This window comes from Macaca thibetana, chromosome 1 (genome assembly GCF_024542745.1).
Source record: "Macaca thibetana thibetana isolate TM-01 chromosome 1, ASM2454274v1, whole genome shotgun sequence".
NCBI lineage: Eukaryota > Metazoa > Chordata > Mammalia > Primates > Cercopithecidae > Macaca > Macaca thibetana.
This window is the reverse complement of record NC_065578.1, coordinates 115,982,974-116,003,110: the sequence shown is the minus strand read 5'-3', so window position 1 is coordinate 116,003,110 and position 20,137 is coordinate 115,982,974. Positions and strand designations below refer to the sequence as shown.

The 20,137-nt window shown below is 42.4% G+C and overlaps 2 long non-coding RNA genes across 2 annotated transcripts; one reads left to right on the top strand and one right to left on the bottom strand.

The window, feature by feature from the left end:
- Nucleotides 1–1,128: 1,128 nt before the first annotated feature.
- Nucleotides 1,129–5,495, top strand: LOC126930902 (uncharacterized). The gene is made up of 3 exons (XR_007717707.1): nucleotides 1,129–1,178; nucleotides 1,304–1,367; nucleotides 5,464–5,495. It is a non-coding gene; the product is annotated as an uncharacterized LOC126930902 (long non-coding RNA).
- On the bottom strand, nucleotides 5,352–19,404 carry LOC126930906 (uncharacterized). The gene is made up of 4 exons (XR_007717708.1): nucleotides 19,320–19,404; nucleotides 18,668–18,764; nucleotides 5,957–6,012; nucleotides 5,352–5,498 (listed from the first exon to the last, which is right to left on the bottom strand). It is a non-coding gene; the product is annotated as an uncharacterized LOC126930906 (long non-coding RNA).
- Nucleotides 19,405–20,137: the final 733 nt, after the last annotated feature.

Genomic DNA, 20,137 nt, shown 5'->3' with positions numbered 1-20,137 from the left:
CAGATGCCCAAAGGCAGAAGGAGAAAAGACGGCCTGCTCTGGAAGGGAGAGAGAAAGAGAAAGCCCCAGCAAGCTGCATGCCCCTTCTGCCTGCTTTCTTCTGCCTGCTTTGTTCTGCCACGCTGGCAGCCGACCAGACAGTGCCCATCCACAGTGAAGGCGGGTCTTCCTCTCCCAGTCCACTGACTTATATGTCAGTCTTCTCTAGAAACACCCTCACAGACACACCCAGAAAAAGTGCTTCACCAGCCATCTAGGCATCCCTCAATCCCATCAAGTCGACACCTAATATTAACCATCACAGAATTCATCTGGACAGTCAGCCCTTGGGTCACACTTCATGGGTCTTTTTGTTACATACATGTGCCTGGAACAAGTGCCCAGTGTGCTCTTTGGAACAATTATAAAGTCATCATTATTCTGGATGATGATTTTAGGTTTGGATGATAAACGTTTTGTGTTGGTCGTGTATGTTTTTGAATATGGTCAAGCCTGAGCTAAGTCTCTATAATTTTCTTGCTTTCCAGGAAGGAGTGAAATATTTCTTAACTCAGTAGGAATGTAGTGAATTACAGTGTTTGCTTATCCTTGCAGAGTGGAGAATGTTTTTTGCCAGAGCAATTGTTTGCAAGAGCGGCCAGCCCAGAGGACTACAGAAGGACATTCAGGCCAAACATTCACCTCTCCCTAGAAGACAGCCTATGAAAGAGAACTAAGTGTGTTCAATGGACAGTTTCTGCCCTTCAAGTGGCATTATTGAAGTATAATGACCCCAAAGCCCTTGAGACTATTGTGTTCTGATGGGACTGTTGTACTGGGTGCCACAGGATGAGATCATAGGCCTGGAGTGAGGGCCGGGTTTCCTGGGGGAATAGATGTCCCATCATTGGTCACCAGGGAGGAGCAGGTGTTCGGTAGGAAATAAGTGCAGGGAGGCAGCTTGAGAATCCCTTCCCCTTTCTGGGTCTTGGGAGGGGTGGGGCTGGGATTCCAGGCAGAGTAGACCTGATTTGAGGGCACTTAGACTGCGTGCAGTTGTGCTGGCTCACGCCACATGACAGGATAGAAGCCCTGTAGGAAGACAGTGCAGCTTTGTCCAACAGAGCGCGGCCAAGCTGTGCACCCTGCTGGGGGCTGCCCTTGCTGGGAGAAAGGCATGTCTTTTTCTCCACACAAAGGTACCACCTACTAACTAAACCCTTACCTGACAAGGACCTGCCCACCAACTGGGATCGCTGTCTTCTAAGGTATCTGCCTGCCTTGTGGGTGGGGAGAGGGGACCCATTTTTCTGTTTTTTTTCAGCCCAGAGAAGCTTTTTCTGCCCACAAAGACATATTCTGCACGCCAAGCCATCAGACTGCTTAAGGTAGGTACATTTTCATCACTGGGCATTTCTAAATCTGAGTCTGAGGATCCCGAAATTCACAACATCTTTTAATTGTTGTTAGTTATTCTCTGCCTTGTTCTTTCTTTCACTTTTTAAAAAGTAAAATAGAGATAGCATCTCGCTATGTTGCCTAGGCTGGTCTCGAACTCCCAGGCTCGAGCAATCCTCTCCCCTTGTTCTCCCAAAGTGTTGAGATTACAGGCATGAGCCACCTTGCTCAACCCTTTCTTTCACTTTTGAATGTTTATTAAACGCTTGTTAAAAGTCAGAGATTTACTGAGCTCCTACTGTCTACCAAAAACTGTTCGAGACCTTGGGGTTACATAGATGGGGGTATGGGTGGGGTGCAAACATTCCTCCGCTTGTGCAGCTGGTATATTAGAGAGAGGATTGTGCTCTGGGGACTCAGGGAATGCTGTGTTCTGTGTCTAGGATGGAAGGCAAAGGGAAACCCAGCATCCCTCATCCCAGGTGGTGGCAGCAGCAGAGCTGGCTAGCTATGCCCTGCAGAGGGTCCGTCTCCTGAGTGTCATTAGCATCAGAGGATGATTTGGGGTGGTGAACAAGCATTCGCAGCCCGTCACCCAGGGGGAATCTCAGAAATATCTGAGGAACCCTTTGCAAGGGCTAAATTCTGCGGGGGTATTTAATGGGTATGTGAAGTCTGCTCAGAGGAATTATATATGGCTTTGGTTCCCTCTAACCAGCACTAATTCTGCTCTTTCCAGTCTGAAGATGGATCTTCTTGACTGAGAACTGAGAAGTAAAGTACAATTTGAGGAGTTCTGCTCAAAACTTTTGTTTTGAGACAGAGTCTCGCTCTGTTGCCCAGGCTGGAGTGCAGTGGCGTGATCTCGGCTCACTGCAACCTCCGTCTCCCAGGTTCAAGCAATTCTCCTGCCTCAGCCTCCTGAGTAGCTGGGACTATAGGCGTACATTACCACACCCAGCTAATTTTTTGTATTTTCAGTAGAGAAAGGATTTTGCTGTGTTGGCCAGGCTGGTCTTGAACTCCTGACCTAAGGTGATCCCCCCGCCTCGGCCTCCCAAAATGCTGGGATTATAGCAGTGAGCCACCACACACAGCCCGAGTTCTGCCTTCTTGCTATCATCTGTTAACAAAATACAGTTAGCCCCAATTAGCCTCCCTTTCCTCTTGAGCTGTCTTCTCATTGAGAGTCTCTTTTCCAAACACGTCTGAACCCTGCTTTCAGAATGGGTTCTGCCTGAGCCCCGGATGCCACCAACTTTGCAAAAGATGGCTCCTCTCAGGGTCCCTGTCACTTCCACTTCTGCAGAGCATGACCCCTGTGCTTAGGTGCAGGGTAGCAGTCCCTCTCATTTCTTTCTTTAAACTATGAAAGACGAAATTGTCAACATGAGGAGAATTTATCAGACACCCAGGGTCTAGGAGAAGGAAATTCCCAGCTATCCCCACTCAATCTTGCCTCTGTGCCAGCGTTGTCAAATGTGTCATCAGAAGGCCTGCTCATGCCGTTGAACCCTGAGGGCAGAGTCACCCGCTTGTGGACAAGCAGGAAGAAAAGCCACAGCTCCACAGCTCAGCAGCACAGAGCCATCTGGTGAAATTCTATGTGCATCTTTGTGTCTGTTGGCTTCTGCCCCTCGTCCATCCACCCCAGCAGACCCCTTCTGGTTTCTAGCCTCTGTTCCTAGGTCCTCCCTCTACCTGTGTCTGCCCACTTTTACAACTCTCTTTCTAGATTTGACTCACTTGTGTCACCTGGTTTCTGCTTTTTGATTGACCTTGAACCCATATTTGTCTACTCCTGAGTCAATCAATTTTGCTTCCAGTCCCTGCGCCCAGACGTGCCCACACCTGGAACTGCCTACCAGGGTCAGCCAGTTGCTGCTGCCTGGCTCTTGGCTTTCTATGCCTCCAGCCCCTGATTCTGCCTGCCAGTGAGCTGCATGTGGCTCTCTGCCCCAACCCAGCATGTGCACTGTGATTCTCAGGAGCGTGGCTTCCAGGCCTTACATCTGGCTGTACAACCTCGTGTGCAGGCCACAGTCCCCCTTCCCTCTCTCTCCTTACCTTCTCCATTACTCTCTCTACTCATGGTTTGTGGATTTTCATGCAGGAGCTCTCATCTTAACACGTGGTCTCCTCCACTCCACTACCTCCCAGGTCTGTCTTTTGAGAAAGGAATGCTGTTCCATTGCTGCCATCCCACCTCCCTGGTCTCAGAGAACCAGCACAGTCACATGGGCTTTCCTGAGCTGTGATCTCAAGGTCACTTGTTTCAGTACCACCTCTGTCGCCTGGGGTGCAGACACCCAAGACTGCAAAGTTTTATTCTCCCTGGTTATTTTATTTCCTGTGAATTACTGGAGATTTCCTCCATTCTTCTTGTGGCTTCTATTTCTTTTCTTATATCAGGCTCTATAATTTTGCTGCCGTAGCCAGTGCATTGTTTTGTACATTCTTGGTTTTAAAAAAATGACAGAAATTCAATTCTAATAAGCACCAATGATAGAGAGGATTTGTGGGCTCCTGTAACCAAAACAAGAAGGTCAGAAACAGGGTTGGACATCAGTGGCCACCAGAACCAGAAGCTGGAGGCTCTCAGGACACTCTCTCCTCACCCTTTTTTCCTGCTTGCTGCAGGCAGCTCTATGCTCTCTGGCTGGCTTTCCTCTCAGTGCTGGAGGCAGGGATGCCAGCAGTTCCCATCTCACATGTTCCCAGCTTTGTGTCCAACAGGGCAGGGTTTGCTTCTTGGTTCAAAACACCTTTGAAAGCACCTGGTTAGGCCAAGCGCAGTGGCTCACTCCCGTAATCCCAGCACTTTGGGAGGCAGAGGTGGGCGGGTCACCTGAGGTGGGGAGTTCGAGACCAGCTTGACCAACATGGAGAAACCCCGTCTCTACTAAAAATACAAAATTAGCCAGGCATGGTGGCACATGCCTGTGATCCCAGCTACTCGGGAGGCTGAGGCAGGAGAATCGCTTGAACCCAGGAGGCAGAGGTTGCAGTGAGCTGAGGTTGCACCATTGCACTCCAGCCTGGGCAACAAGAGCAAAACTCCATCTGAAGAAAAAAAAAGAAAAGAAAAGAAAGAAAGAAAGAAAGCACCTGGTTAGCCAGGCGCAGTGGCTCACGCCTGTAATCCCAGCACTTTGGGAGGCTGAGATGGGCGGATCACGAGGTCAGGAGATCGAGACCATCCTGGCTAACACGGTGAAACCCCGTCTCTACTAAAAAATACAAAAAACTAGCTGGGCGAGGTGGCGGGCGCCTGTAGTCCCAGCTACTCGGGAGGCTGAGGCAGGAGAATGGTGTGAACCCAGGAGGCAGAGATTGCAGTGAGCCGAGATCGCGCCACTGCACTCCAGCCTGGGCGACAGAGCGAGACTCCGTCTTAAAAAAAAAAAAGAAAAGAAAAGAAAAAAAAAGAAAGCTGGTTAATATCTTGGAGAATTAGGTCATCTCACAGTCCAAGGGAAAACGAGAGAAGCCCTTATAGAGCCTCATCACTGGGGGGATGTTCCTAAGTGAAAGGATGTCCATGCCAGAAAGAAGGGGTCTTGGCAGATAATAAATGTCCACTGCAGACCAAGATTAAATACATCCTGGCTCTGACCATCTCTCATCTCTTCCCCCCTAAGCGCTCTTCCCCAAGTTAGGAGAAGTCTTTTATTCCAGAAGTCTTTTTGTTTGGCAACTTGATTATGGAGAATGTGACCCCAGTATACTAAGTTTTCTTGGGTAAAATGTGGAAGGAATATATATTGACAACAACGGTGGTGAAAAGAGAGAGGGAGAGGAGGATCAGATTACACTGTAGTTTTCACACGCAGCTCAGCAGATCTACACCAAGTCTCTAGCAACATTTTCATTGACATAAGCTAACTCAAGCACATCTTTGGGCTTTCATTGTAACTTTGAGTGGATACGTGTTATAGAGACAGGTGGTTAGTGCTAGAGCACTAGTTTCAGATGCAGCAGAACACCCTTCATTTATCACAAAGAAAATAGTATGAACTTTAATATGTAGAACAGATCAGACCATATATGCTGTAATTGAAGTTTCCCTTCTGCTACCCTCCACAGGAACCTGAGCTTCACAGAACTCAATGAAAAAGCAACTGTAACAGAAGAGATACGTACGTTATATTCTCTGTTTACTTTGTTTATGTTTATGTCTGAATTTACTTTGAAACGCTTCAGCATTGGCAGTGTGATTTGCTTGTGTATGTTATTTAGATGTAATCTGCACCCAAGGGATGATCACTTGCTGTAATTGGGAATGCGTACTCCAGGGATGGTTAGTTAATATTTACCAAAGTAGCAGACAACACAGAAAATGAGAGCCAAGTGAAAGGGGAAACCCCTTATAAAATCATCAGATCTTGTGAGACATATTTACTACCATGAGAACAGTATGGGGGAACCGCCCCATGATTCAATTATCTCCCACCAGGTCCCTCCCACAATATGTAGGAATTATGGGAGCTGCAATTCAAGATGAGGTTTGGGTGGGGACACAGCCAAACCATATCACCCGATAACAAGGTTAAGAAGGGGGAAGAGCCAATATCTTCACCTCATCAAGGTTGGATCCAACTTTTGTGGGGCCTGAGACTTACATACCTTCAGGGTCTTCTCTGAAAAAGATGTATTAAAAATTATAAATACAAAATTAGCGATGAAAATGAATACAGAATGAGAAAAAAATGACTTCAATTTTTTTTTTTTTTTTTGAGATGGAGTCTCACTTTGTCTCCCAGGCTGGACTGCAGTGGCGCGATCTCAGCTCACTGCAACCTCTGCCTCCAGGGTTCAAGCGATTCGCCTGCCTTAGCCTCCCGAGTAGCTGGAATTACAGGCATGCACCACCATGCCTGGATAATTTTTGTATTTTTAGTAGAGACGGGGTTTCACCATGTTGGCGGCTGATCTTGAACTCCTGACCTCAGGTGATTCACCTGCTGTGCCCTCCCAACGTGCTGGGATTACAGGCGTGAGCCACTGTGCCCGGCCAATGACTTCAAATATTGAAAAGTTTACAAATACCACAAAAATCCCCCAAATAACATAATATTTCTATTAATTAATGGTTGATATGGCTGTGTAATACATTTTCTTACTTTTTTGCTGCGTCCTCCTTGATGGCCTCTTCATGTCACCACCATGTTGTAATACTTTCTATAGAGAGAATAAAATAATTCAGTGCTTCCTCTAACTTGGTTGATCAAAATTTTTTCCATGTTAATTTTTAAGATTCATAAAACATGCAACTTCAATAGACAAGTTCACTATTTGTAGTTCTTCCACAAGGTTGTGCACTATAAACAGAAAAATTCTGATGAATTTAGTTTTGCATAATATCTTCACAAAAGAAAACATCATGGAGTGTTTATAATTGTATACACTGCATATAAAGCACACTCCTGACAGAATGTCCTTTACTAGAAATGGATGAGAACAGAATCCTCCACTAGGAATTGTTTATGTCTTGATGGAAAGACACTTCCAGAGATTAGTTTCTGGCTTCGCACAATTAAAACCTTGTTTATTCCCCTCTCCCTGTAAGGATCCAGTGCTGGGTGCCATAGCATAGGTTCATGCTCATAGGTGCTCTGGTTCCGTATCTTCCTGTTATATCACTCGGTAAGTTTGCCCCGTGGGTGGTAAGAATATTCCTGCACAGGACAGCTAGGAATAAGTTAACTATACATGGAAATGTCTGCAAACCACATAAATACCTCCCACTAAACTGCAGCTAAATGTATCACCAACTCAACTTTCCTTAACTAGATCCCCAAAATGCTTACGGTCACTCCCCACCACCTGAAAGGGGAGACTGCTGAAAGAAATTCATAATGGAAAGAGAGAGTGCCTTATTCCATTGTGGTTCAAATCTGTCCTTGGCAAAATTTATAAAACCATCTACCATGTAAACAGATGGCTGGGGACCCTCCCAGGGCCTTGGAAGTGGTCCATCACATGAGAGCTCTGATATTTAGCTTCGTTTGTTTCGTAATACAATGCCTCTCCACCAAACTATAGAGGGTCACCAATATTTACCTTGGGAACAGCCAGTTGAATTAGGTGGGTTTGCAACAAAGGGAATAAATGAAAGACAGGCTTTTTCTATTTATAAGCTTCTGCTTATAATCATCAGCAAAACAGTCACACATAAAATAACTGCCAAAAACTTAACAAAACTACACGGCCAGAAGTGCAATTTAATGTAGTAGAAACGAAGTACAAATTACAACAAAGGGCAGATGAATAAAGAGGGTGAATGGATTAATCATAGGGTGTTGCCGGGCGCGGTGGCTCACGCCTGTAATCCCAGCACTTTGGGAGGCCGAGACGGGTGGATCACAAGGTCAGGAGATCGAGACCACGGTGAAACCCCGTCTCTACTAAAAATACAAAAAAATTAGCCGGGCGAGGTGGCAGGCGCCTGTAGTCCCAGCTACTGGGGAGGCTGAGGCAGGAGAATGGCGTAAACCCGGGAGGCGGAGCTTGCAGTGAGCCGAGATCCGGCCATTGCACTCCAGCCTGGGCGGCAGAGCGAGACTCCGTCTCCAAAAAAAAAAAAAAAAAAAAAAAAAAAAAAAATCATAGGGTGTTTTCTGGAAAAGGTGAGTTTGAAAGAGCTTTTGTATGGAGTGAGGCATAGAAAGAAGGGGAAAATGCATTTGAGGAAGGCCTGAAAGGTCTAAATACACTGAAGAACATCAAATTGTATACAGGAATCAGCTGAAAATTGACTGGAAAGGAGTGTTCATGAAAAACAGCATAAAATTAAATTTTAATAAGACTGTTTATGGTCAGAACGAAGTAACTAGTGCACATCTAGTCCACCAAGTGTCAGCAACTAGAAAATTAAACAAAAATATTAATATCTGAAATAGTTATTTTCAGTTATCGAACAACAGGCATTTCAGGCATGAGATCTCAGAGAGAAGACAAACAAGTGAGGTGAGCCCTACCATAGCCCTAGCCTTTTATTTCAATGCATTTTCTGGACCAGTTGCAGGAAAGGGGAATTCAGAGTATGGCAGTCTCATTGACTCAAAAAGTCAGAGACTGGAGTTCAGGAAGCCTGAGGCATTTGGATGGAACTTGTGAGACACAGTAGCAGAATGAAAGAGCAACACAGAATAAGTTCCAGAAATCTGCAGAGGATCCTCTTGAATCTTTGGCTAAATAATAAGATGCACATGTTTAAGGTGAAACTCCATAAACCCCGGGAAATAATAATGATTAAGGAAAGATAAATTACGGGGAACTATAAACTGAGCAACTACCAGAGCTTGCACAGGACTGGGAGATATTTGAGTTCAGCTCAGCCAGAATGGGAAGACCTCATTGAGTACTTGCTGCATTCAGGTGAAATCCTGGAAAGAGTATGTCTTACTAGTAGGGCTAAACTAGTCCTAGAGCAAAAGATACTCTAGACTCTTTCTAAAAAAGCCTCAAAGGGATAAAGCTGATCTGAAATTAATTAATCTATTGCAAGAGCAAAAATCAATAATTTGTAAAGAAACACAAGAAAGTTTAGGCTAACAATGGAATATTCGCAATAGCCAGAATCCAGTCAAAATTATTAGACATGCCATAAACAAGAAATGTAACCCATAATGAAAGGGAAAATCAGACAATAGAAGCAGATCTAGAAATGACAAAGATGGAATTAGCAAACAAGGGCGTTAAAACAACGATTATAGATTTGTTCAAGCAATTAAGGGAAAACACGAACATAATAAGTAAGTAAATGGAAATCATTAAAAGAAACAGGCCAGGCACAGTGGCTCATGCCTGTAATCCCAGAACTTTGGGAGGTCAAGGCAGGTGGATCACCTGAGAGGTCAGGCGTTCAAGACCAGCCTGGCCAATATAGTAAAACCCCGTCTCTACTAAAAATAGAAAAAAATAGCCAGGCGTGGTGGTGGGCACCTATAATCCCAGCTACTTGGGAGACTGAGGCAGAAGAATCGCTTGAACCTGGGAGGCAGAGGTTGCAGTGAGCCGAGATCACACCATTGCACTCCGACCTGGGCAACAAGAGTGAAACTCCATCTCAAAGAACAAAAACAAAAACAAAAACAAAAACAAAAAACAGAAAAAGAAACAAATCAGCCATCTAAAGCTAAAAAACACCCCAATATCTAAAACAAAAAGCCCACTAGGCAGATTTAAAGGCAGATTCTACATTATAGAAGAAATAAATTAATAAAAGATGTATTATATCAACCCTAGAACAAACTATTAAAAAAGTTATAGCTAATAAGACAATAGTGAAAATAAAATGAAATAATAAATTTTTTAATTCAAAAGAAGGGAGAGAGAAAGGAAAACAAAACCAAAGAAAAACTGAAACCAATAAGTCAATAGTTAACTGATTTAACACAGCCACATTAAGAATTGTATTAGGTAAAAATGGACCAAAATCATCTATTAAGAGATACCATTATACTTGGTAGAAAAGTATAATAGGACCAAAATCATCTATTAAGAGATACTATTATACCTGGTAGAAAAGCAACATCCAACTATTTGTTTTCTACAAGGCTTAGTTTTTTAATACAAAGATACATATAGGTAAAAGTTAAAGAACAGAAGAAGATATACCAGGCAAATATTAATTATAAAGCTAGAGTGGCTACTTTGATATCAGGCAAAGTAGACTTCATGATAAGAAATATTTCCAGATTAAAGGGAAATATTTCATCATAAAAAAGGGTCAATTGATCAAGAATATTTACAATAGTCAATGTATGTGCACCTAATAATAAAGTTTGAAAATACACAAAGAAAAAACTGACAGAACTGAAAGAAAAAACACACAAATACAAAAGTATAGTCTGAGATTTTTAATACTCCTCTCTCAGTAGTTGATAGAACAAAAGGGCACAAAAGTTAGAAAGTATATGGAGGTCTTGAACACCACCATCAAACAATCAAACTTAATTGATATTTATGGAATACTCCAGACAGCCAACTATGAAACACACACTCCTTGTAAGTGAAAATAGAACATTTATCTTAGAGGACACAGAGGGCACATAATTGGCCATAAAATACGTTTCAATAAATTTAAAGATATTCAAACCCTATACAGAGTATGTTCTCTGACCAGACCACAACGGAACTACATTAAAAAACAAGAAGAAAAAAATCTACAAAATCCACAAATATTTGAAAATTAAACAACGAACTTTAAAATAACCTATGGATAAGGTCAGAAAATATTTTGAGAAATTAGAAAATACGTTGAACTAAATAGATTGGATAGATATAGATAGATAGATAGATAGATAGATAGATAGATAGATAGAAAGAAATATGTGGATACAGTTAAAGAAGTACTTAGACAGAAATTAACAACTTTAATGCTTACATTAGAAGAAAAAAAGTTTAAAAATCAATGCCCTAAGCTTCTACCTTATGAAACTGGAAAATAACAGCAAAATAAACTTCAAGTAAATAGAAGAAAGGAAATAATAAACATAAAAAAGGAAATCAGTAAAACAGAAAATATGCAAATAGCAAAGAAAACTGATAAATCCAAACATTCATTCTTTGAAAAAAAATTCAATGAAGAAAATAAACTTCTAGTGGGCAAAGGATATGAACAGACACTTCTTAAAAGAAGACATTTATGTGGCAAAAAAAAAATATATTAAAAAAAGCTCAACATCACTGATCATTAGAGAAATGCAAATCAAAACCACAATGTGATACCATCTCATGCCAGTCAGAATGGTGATTATTAAAAAGTCAAGAAACAATAGATGCTGGTGAGGCTGTGGAGAAATAGGAATGCTTTTACACTGTTGGGAATGCAAATTACTTAAAACATTGTGGAAGACAGTGTGACAATGCCTGAAGGATCTAGAACCAGAAATACCATTTGACCCAGCAATCCCATTACTGGGTATATACCCAAAGGAATACAAATCATTCTACTATAAAGACACATGTACACATGTTTATTGCAGCACTATTTACAATAGCAAAGACATGGAACCAACCAACCCAAATGCCCATCAGTGACAGACTGGATAAAGAAAATGTGGTACATATACACTATGGAATACTATGCAGCAATAAAAAGGAATGAGATTAATGTCCTTTGCAGGGACATGGATGAAACTGGAAGCCATCATCCTCAGTAAAACTAACACAGGAACAGAAAAGCAAACACCACACGTTCTCACTCATAAGTGGGAGTTGAACAATGAGAACACATAGACACAGGAAGGAGAACAACACTCACCGGGGCCAGTCAGGGGGATGGGGGGCAAGGGGAGGGAGAGCATTAGGACAAATAGCTCATGCATAAGGGGCTTAAAACCTAGATGACGGGTTGATAGGTGAAGCAAACCACCCTGGTACATGTATACCTATGTAACAAACCTACATGTTCTGCACTTGTATCCCAGAACTTAAAGTAAAATTTAAAAAATTTTAAAAAAGAAAGTAAAAACTATCTTCTGCTTTTTGTAGTCCCTCCCCCACCACACTCCCAACACTATGACAGTCAATTCCAAGCTAATGTTTGATGAATGAAAAAAATCCTCAAAATAAGCTTTGTTTTCCATTAAAGAGAAAACAACCCCTAAAAATAAAAAATAAACTTCTACCAGCAAGACAGATAAAGAAAAAAAAAAGGAAAAACACAAAAATAAATATTAATAATAAAAGAAGGGACAGCATTATAAGTCTTATAGACATTAAAAAATAAAAAGGGGATATTATGAACCACTTATGCCAACCAATTAAAAAGTTTAGTTGAAATGGATAATTCCTTTGAAAACATGAATAACTCAAATTGACACAAGAAGAAATAGAAAATCTCATCAATTCTATGTTAAGCCTAAATAAATTGGATTTATAACTTAAACTCTTCTGACAAAGTGGACTCTGGGCCTAGATAGATTAAATAATGAATTCTATCAAACATCTAAAAAGGAAATAATATCAGTCTTAAGCAAAATCTTTCAGAAAATAGAGGGGGAAGAAATACTTTCCAACTCCTTTTATGAAGTCACCATTATTCTAACAACAAAACCAGACAAAGACATTAAAAGAAAATTATAGTCTAATTCCTTATGAACATAGCATAGATAAAAAATTCTTAACAAACTATTAGCAACTAGAATCCAGAAATATAATTAAAATGATAATACATCATGACAATGGAGTTTATTCCAGGCATGCAAGGTTATTTAACATTTGAAAATCAATCATTGTCATTCATCGCATTAACAGAATAAAAAAGAAAAATCCTATGATCATTTACAACAATGCAGAAAAATCATCTGATGAAATTCAGTGCCTTGTTACGATTTTTAAAACTCAGTAAACTAGGAATAAAAGACAACTATCTTAACCTAATAAAGGAATCAATGAAAAACCTGAGCAAATACTGTAAATTAATATTGAAAGACTCAACATTTTCCCATTAATATTGAGATCCAGGCAAGAATGTTTGTTTTTTATCTTCTATTCAACATTATATTGGTGTCCCACCAGTAAAATAACACCTAAAAAATAAAATAAAATCTTATAGATTAGAAAAACAGAAGTTAAACTTTTTTTATTCACATAGTACACAATTTTCTTTTCTTTTCTTTTCTTCTTTTAGTTAATAGAGATGGGGCCTTGCTGTGTTGCCCAAGTTGGTCTCAAACTCGTGGCCTCAAGCAATCCTCCCACCACAGCCTCCCAAAGTGCTAAGATTACAGGCATGAGCCACCATGCCCAGTCATATACATAATTTTCTATCCAGAAAATACTAACAAGTCTACCCTGAATGGCTACTATGTTAATAAGTGAATCTAGTAAGGTTGTAGAATACAAAGTTAACAGAAAAAATTGTATTTCTGTATTCAAGCAACAAATAAGTGAGACATTAAAATGTAAAACATCATTTACAATAGCATCAGAAATAGATAATATTTTGGAATTAATTTAACCAAGCATGTATAGAACCTATGCTAAAAACTACAAAAAAACTACTGAAAGAAATTAAAGACCTTTGGAAAATGGAGAGACATACCCGTTTGTGAATTGGAAAACTCAATATTGTTATGCTGTCAATTCTCATCACATTGATCTACAGATTACATGCAATCCCAATCAAAATCCCAGCAGGCATTTTTTCTTTAAGCAATTTTTATACTGAACCTAAAATTTGTAAAAAATAAAAATAACCTATGTTAGCCAAAACAATTTTGAAAAAGAAGTTCAAAACTGAAGGACTTAATTTGATATCAAGACTTACTTTAAAGCTACAGTAATCAATGTGTAATGTATTGCCTCTGGCTGCTTCCTCATTATGATGGTAGAGTTGAGTAATTATAACAGGGACCATATGGCCCAGAAGGCCTAAAATCCTATCTGGCCTTTTACAGAAAGAGTTCGCTGACCTCTATCATAGATGATGCTCATATGTAAGACACTACTATCTATAATTCCTGGCCTACCAGGTATTATTCCACCACTTTGTCTGTTATTCATTATAGCATATTAAAGTGCAGATAAGGGAAAATAATTTTATAAATAATCTTTAATCCCTTCGAATTTATTTAAAATCAAAATTGTTCATAGATTTTGGCACTTTATAGTTAATAATACGTTATTTGCAACATCCCTTACAACTGTGTACAAAGCCATAGTGGAAAACCAGTCCTACCAGGATGAAGATAATTACACATTAAATTTGTATTGTATGTAAATATGTATAGGAGGCATTGTAAGCATTATTTGACCCATTTTTTAAATGAGGAGGCTGACTGGCAAATGCATCTATTAGAGCCTGCAGAAAGTGAGGAAGGCATGGTTAGGAAAAACAGACCTACTGGACAGTGGAATTAATAGGTTGAAATTGGTAATAGATTGGACATAGGTAATGAAGACAAGAAAGTATTGGAAAAGTAATTTTGAGAGTTGTTGTGAATCTGGGTTTCTAGACAGGGTTGCCATTGACCTGGTAGGAAAATTGTGAAAAAACATTTATTTCACCACTGAGAGCAGATTGATTGTGTGTTCCCTTTCTAATTGCTTAAAATGGTGCTTTCCAAATTAATGGACTTACTAAGTACCTGGTCATCTTGTTAGAATGCAGATTCTGATTCAGCAGTTTTGGGATAAGGCCCAAGATTCTGCGTTTCCAATCAGCTTCCAGGTAATTCTCATGTGACTGGTTCAGGAACCACACTTTTTAAGAAAGGCATTAAATGTGACTAAAGGAAATCCAAGTGTAGATTTCTTCTGGAAGGTAAGAGGAGGGTGCTGACGGGGAATACTGTTTATGCAGTTGGAAAGAAGCTATCTATTTGTCTTCTCTAGAGGCAAGATACAAAACTAAGGGCCTATAATCTTGAGGAGATTCTCAGCGCAGAGAAGAGAAGGCTCTAGAACAATCAAGGAGACAGAATAAGAGCCATCAGAAAAATAGAAAAACCAGTAGCATTTAGTGTCATTAAGGAATCCTATGGAATACTGAATGTCAAGGAGTCAGTCAATGAATTCCAACATGCAACTCAGTCATCACACCATCTTTTCTGGCCCCCTTTCTTTGCCTTCTTTGGTCTTTTTTCCAGCTCTCTCTAGAATGTAGTAGATACTTACTGGATTGTCTGTCCAAAGCTTCCCCACTCCGTTTTTTTTTTTTTTTTTTTTTTTGGTAAAGCCACCCATCATCAACACGACTACCGTAAGAGCTGCCATGTTTTTATATGACTCTCAGTCCTCTTCCTACAGTTGATTGGTCCAGGCATGGACACCTGATCCCAGCTCAACCAATCATAAATTTCTTCTCTGGGATTATTCAAAATAGGATTCTACAGAGACAAAAGTTGTCAGGTGCAAAACAGTCTTTATAATAGGAAAAGTCGTTAGGCACAAAATCTACTAGTCCTAATATGCAACCATGTTAGGAGCCAGCACAGAGAAAAAGTAAAGACAGGTGATGGAAGACAGTCCTAGCAGCATTCCAGTTTTTGTTCCAACTGTTCCCGAGCCCAACTACTTTCGTTCCTTTCCCATGATTTGGTTATTCAATGTTCCCTTCAGTGACCCAGAAAATTCCCCCTATTGCCTAAGTGAGTTTGAGTCACTTGCAACAGAATCCTGACTAATACATGGCAAACCTTATCCCCACTCATTTTGTCTTATACAGCATCTTCCTTTGGGTCCCTGCATGCTGTTGACTGCAGCTTTCCCAGGTTTTTCCTTAGAATGACACCAGGCCAAAACCAGCTGCTGGGCAAGGACCATAAACCCCAGTGCTGGTCTTGGTGGATGTTAATGGGTCACTGAACACCAATGTACCAAGTCGATGTGTTCATGGCAACAGCCAAAAAGAGCCCACAAAAGTCTAATCTTTGGCACACTGGGGGCTTCACTGGCAGATTGTTAAGACCCTGGGGGCAAAACTTAATTTGCATAAGTATTTGCAATGCACAATTACCTTTTTATTCATTTAGACTAAATTAAATTCATTTTGGAATCTCCAAAGTTATTGCTGTTGACTTCTCTTCCCTTACTTCACGTTCTAGGTATATTTCCCCAAAACCGAAAGCCATTTTCATCTCTAGTTTTCTGGATGCCTCAGATCCCAGGTGAGGTTTTATCCTGCCACAGTTCTTTAAGATTAGCAAAATAAATTAACTCCTTAACTGCTGGGAAATTTAAACAACAAAAAAACTGCTGTTTTGCAAAAATGCGAATATTATTAGTATTCCCTACTCTCTTCCTTACTCCCAACACACACACACACAGACACACACACACACACACACACAGGCACGCACACAGGCCCATTCCCACCACCCCTTCTGCAGACAGAAATGCTGGCATTCGTAAGCTGTCACACTGAGGAAGACAGCAGCTGTGTTATTCCATGATTTATAGAACAGATTTGCATTTCCTTGCCTTTGAAGCTTGCCTATAATCTGCCACATAAATATTTGAAAGACAGGATGGTGGAAACAGACCTAAGCAGCTTAATCGAACACTTGGCAGGTAGAGGACTCGGGCTGGTGTTCATTTCAAACACCCCCATTGCCCCGAGGCCTCTTGGTGTGTGTATGCAAAATTGAAATTCAATGTTTAAACCCAAACCTACAGTCACAATTCCACTTGAAGAAAAAGTCAGAAGAATGCCCCTCTGAAAGGAGGTTTTGTTTCGTCTGGTCTCCTGAGGCAAAAGCCCAGTAGTCTTCCTTAAATTCTGCTCCAGGAAGCAGGAAGCAGGGAGCATAAGTGTCTCAGCCACTCCAGAAGCCCTAGGTGTGCTCATGCAGGGACAGGAGCTCTGCCTTGCCTCACAGAGGCCCTGAGGCCACAGAGAGGCACTTTCACCAGGGAGCAGGCACATTCCTGTCCTGGAGACCAGTCATAGCTCTGGCTGCTCCATAGAACCAGGATTCCCTGGTAGAGGATCAGGCAAACCTTCAATTTTCCATGCATCCACCTTTGTGCAGCTTTTCACAAAATATGGTATGGAGAACACTTTCTGGAGTTCATGTTAAATGGCCACAGTCGCAGTGCTTTTTTTTTTTTTTTTTTGAGACAGAGTCTCACTCTGTTGTTGCCCAGGCTGGAGTGCAGTGGCACGATCTTGGTTCATTGCAAGCTCCGCCTCCCAGCTTCAAGCCGTTCTCCTGCCTCAGCCTCCTGAGTAGCTGGGACTACAGGCACCCACCACCACTCCCGGCTATTTTTTTTTTTTTTTTTTTTTTTTAGTAGAGATGGGGTTTCACCATGTTAGGCAGGATGGTCTTGATCTCCTGACCTCATGATCTGCCCGCCTTGGCCTCCCAAAGTGCTGGGATTACAGGCGTGAGCCACCATGCCTGGCCAACAGTCACAGTGCTTTTTAGCCCATTATAAGCTGTAAGTCCTGCAGGAAAAATAAAAATCTAAGTTGATTTAACCTAATTATTTAAGTGGAAAATATGCACTTTTATTTTTGCAGTAGTTCTATTAATATACTATTGGAGAATTAAAATACCGAAAATTGGCTAGGTGCGGTGACTCACGCCTATAATCCCAGCACTTTGGGAGGCTGAGGCGGGCAGATCACCTGAGGTCGGAAGTTCGAGACCAGCCTGACCAACATGGAGAGACCCCCGTCTCCACTAAAAATAGAAAATTAACTGGGCATGGTGGCAGGCACCTGTAATCCCAGCTACTTGGGAGGCTGAGGCAGTAGAATTACTTGAACCCGGGAGGCGGAGGTTGCGGTGAGCTGAGATTGCGCCATCGCACTGCAGCCTAGGCAACAGGAGCGAAACTCTGTCTCAAAAAACAAAAAAAAAGGAAAATTATGTCCTAATCTGATTCAATAAATATGTGTCGACGCCCCATATGTGCTCAAGGAGGCTAGCCACAAAGGTGTCTTCACGCTCAAGACAGCCCAAGAATGCCACTCATGGCCTAGGCATCTTATCAGAAGTTCTACAAGGTAGAGGGTGGGCAGGGGAACAGAAAGAAGAGGTTTTTGAATGTGAAGGACCTTTTATAAAATTCAAAAACAACAAGGGCAGAAGGCACAGTGAATGGAGACCCAGACTCAAAGTCAGGAGATACGGTCAGTCCAGCTCTGCCATGAGGTCCATGTTCTTAGTCCAACCACTTCACCTCTCTGGGCCTCTGTTTTCTCATCTGCAAAATGAAGCAGTTGACCTAATAACGCCCAGAGTTTCTTTCATACTGATATTCTATAGCAGGCTGGGGCTAAATTTAGATTTAGGTGTGTCCAAATGATGGAATGACCTCTTTTCCCATCCCTTCCCAGGTTCTACCTGGATTCTGGAGCTCCAGGGAAAGAACCCGCCTGTGTCCATAACTGGGGTCCCTGGTGCCTGCAGAACTTAGGACAGGGAACGGGGAAGGTGGGGTGGTTAGGGACAACACCCAAACATGGACTCCTTAAGAGAAAGTTCAACCTTAAGAAGAAAGGAATCCGTCCCAGGCAGCAGCACAGTTGCAAGTCAGAGGAAGCTGCGGTTCCGGGTCTTGGGTGGTGGTCTCTACTGTTATCAGCCACTCTGAAGTCAAGCAGACATCTGGGGTGTCTCACCAATCTCCTAACCCCTAGAATGCCAAACAAGCATGCTCTGAGGCCCTATAATATTATCACATGGGGGTCAGGGAGCTACTCTCCTTCAATACTTCCAAGCAAACTGCCTAGAGCCAAAAGTCCAGGAAGACTAAACACTCTGCAGATTTGAGTGAGAAATCCCCAGGGACTTCCATAGACACTGAGAGTCTCAGAAACACCTACCAGGTTGGTTTCCCGAGGCAGTGAGCCAGGGAAGGAGCACTGATGGTGATGTTACCTCATTTGGATGCTCCATGAGTCTACACGAGTTTCACAAAAGCTTCAAAGGAAAACAAGATATCAAATGAATCCATTAACAACATTCAGGGGAAAAGGCTACCTGGAAGAGGGACAAAAAGGGACCAGTTTCTAGAGGAAGCCTAGGGAAGATGCCTGATGTCACTGCTGACAGAGGAAGCAGGAGGACTCGGTACTCTCTGGACTGACCAGGCTGTGATGGGTGTGGCAGGCCAGAACTGGGCAGGATCATTAAAACCCTTGGAGAGGTTTTCACTGCAGGAAAGAAGAGCTACCAGGCCTGGAGGAGAGTAAGACTGGGAACCCAGGCTGCCAGTGAACTTATGCCCACCCAAAAACTCAGTGGCAGAAAAGTGGTAGGGATGAGTACGCCAAAATGAGAATTACAGTCTCTGCCTCCTCAGCCCTGGCAGAGCTGCCATACGTGGCAGCAGCACTGTCCTGCCTCCAGGTGAAATAGGAGCCACTGGGATCACCCGCCACGCTGCAGGAGCTCTGAGGTGTACAGAACCGTGGGGAAGGGATATCAACACACATAAAGTAGTTCCATCCTTGCCTTATATCTGTCTTTTTATACCTCCGCAGATGTGGCCAAGAAAATTGCTACATAAATTGGACACTGCCCAAAGAAGCCTTAACGCCATTCCTGGGTTCTTTGTCAAAACCATGGTGGCTTTTCTTGTCTTCACAGAGCTGAGCCCATTGTTCTGTGGTCCCTGCAGCTGTGCCTCTGACCTGGGTGGAGCTGCAAGTCTGGGCAAGAGAGGCTTGGGAAGCTAGAGTTGTTGCTGATGATCTGTTTTCAGCTTGGGGCAGGAGCCAGGCTGGGTGCCAGAAGCAACTTTTGATCAGTCATTAGGCACAGACTTTGCTCCAGCCACACAGCCACCTCATTCCTGCCTTGGGGCCTTCGCATTCGCTGTTGGCTCTGCTTGGAGTCTTCTCTCTTGATCTGCCCCGGACTTGTTGCTCCCTACTTCATCAGATGTTACCTTCTCAGAAGGACCTTCCATGTCCACCTCCAGTGCAGGCCCTGTTCACACTCTGTCCACTGCTCTGCTGATTTCTTTATGACAGTTACGGCACTCTACAAGGATCTTGTTTATTTGTTTACATGGCCACTGTCTCTTTCCTTACTGGAACGTCTGGAACATTAGTTCCACCAGGGTCATCTGAGGGCTCCCAGGGTGACCCACACAGACCAGACCCCAGCCTGCACCCCAGGAGGCTCCTGCTCCCCACATACACAGAGCTCACCTCAGCCTTACCTCATAGATGAGGAAGACTTTGGCGCCCACATAAATGCCCATGTGTGTCACGACCCAGACAGCGGTGTTCATGCCTGCGAGAGGTCAGGGCAAGCCCGTCAGTCCCATGCTGAGATGCGAGGCCCTG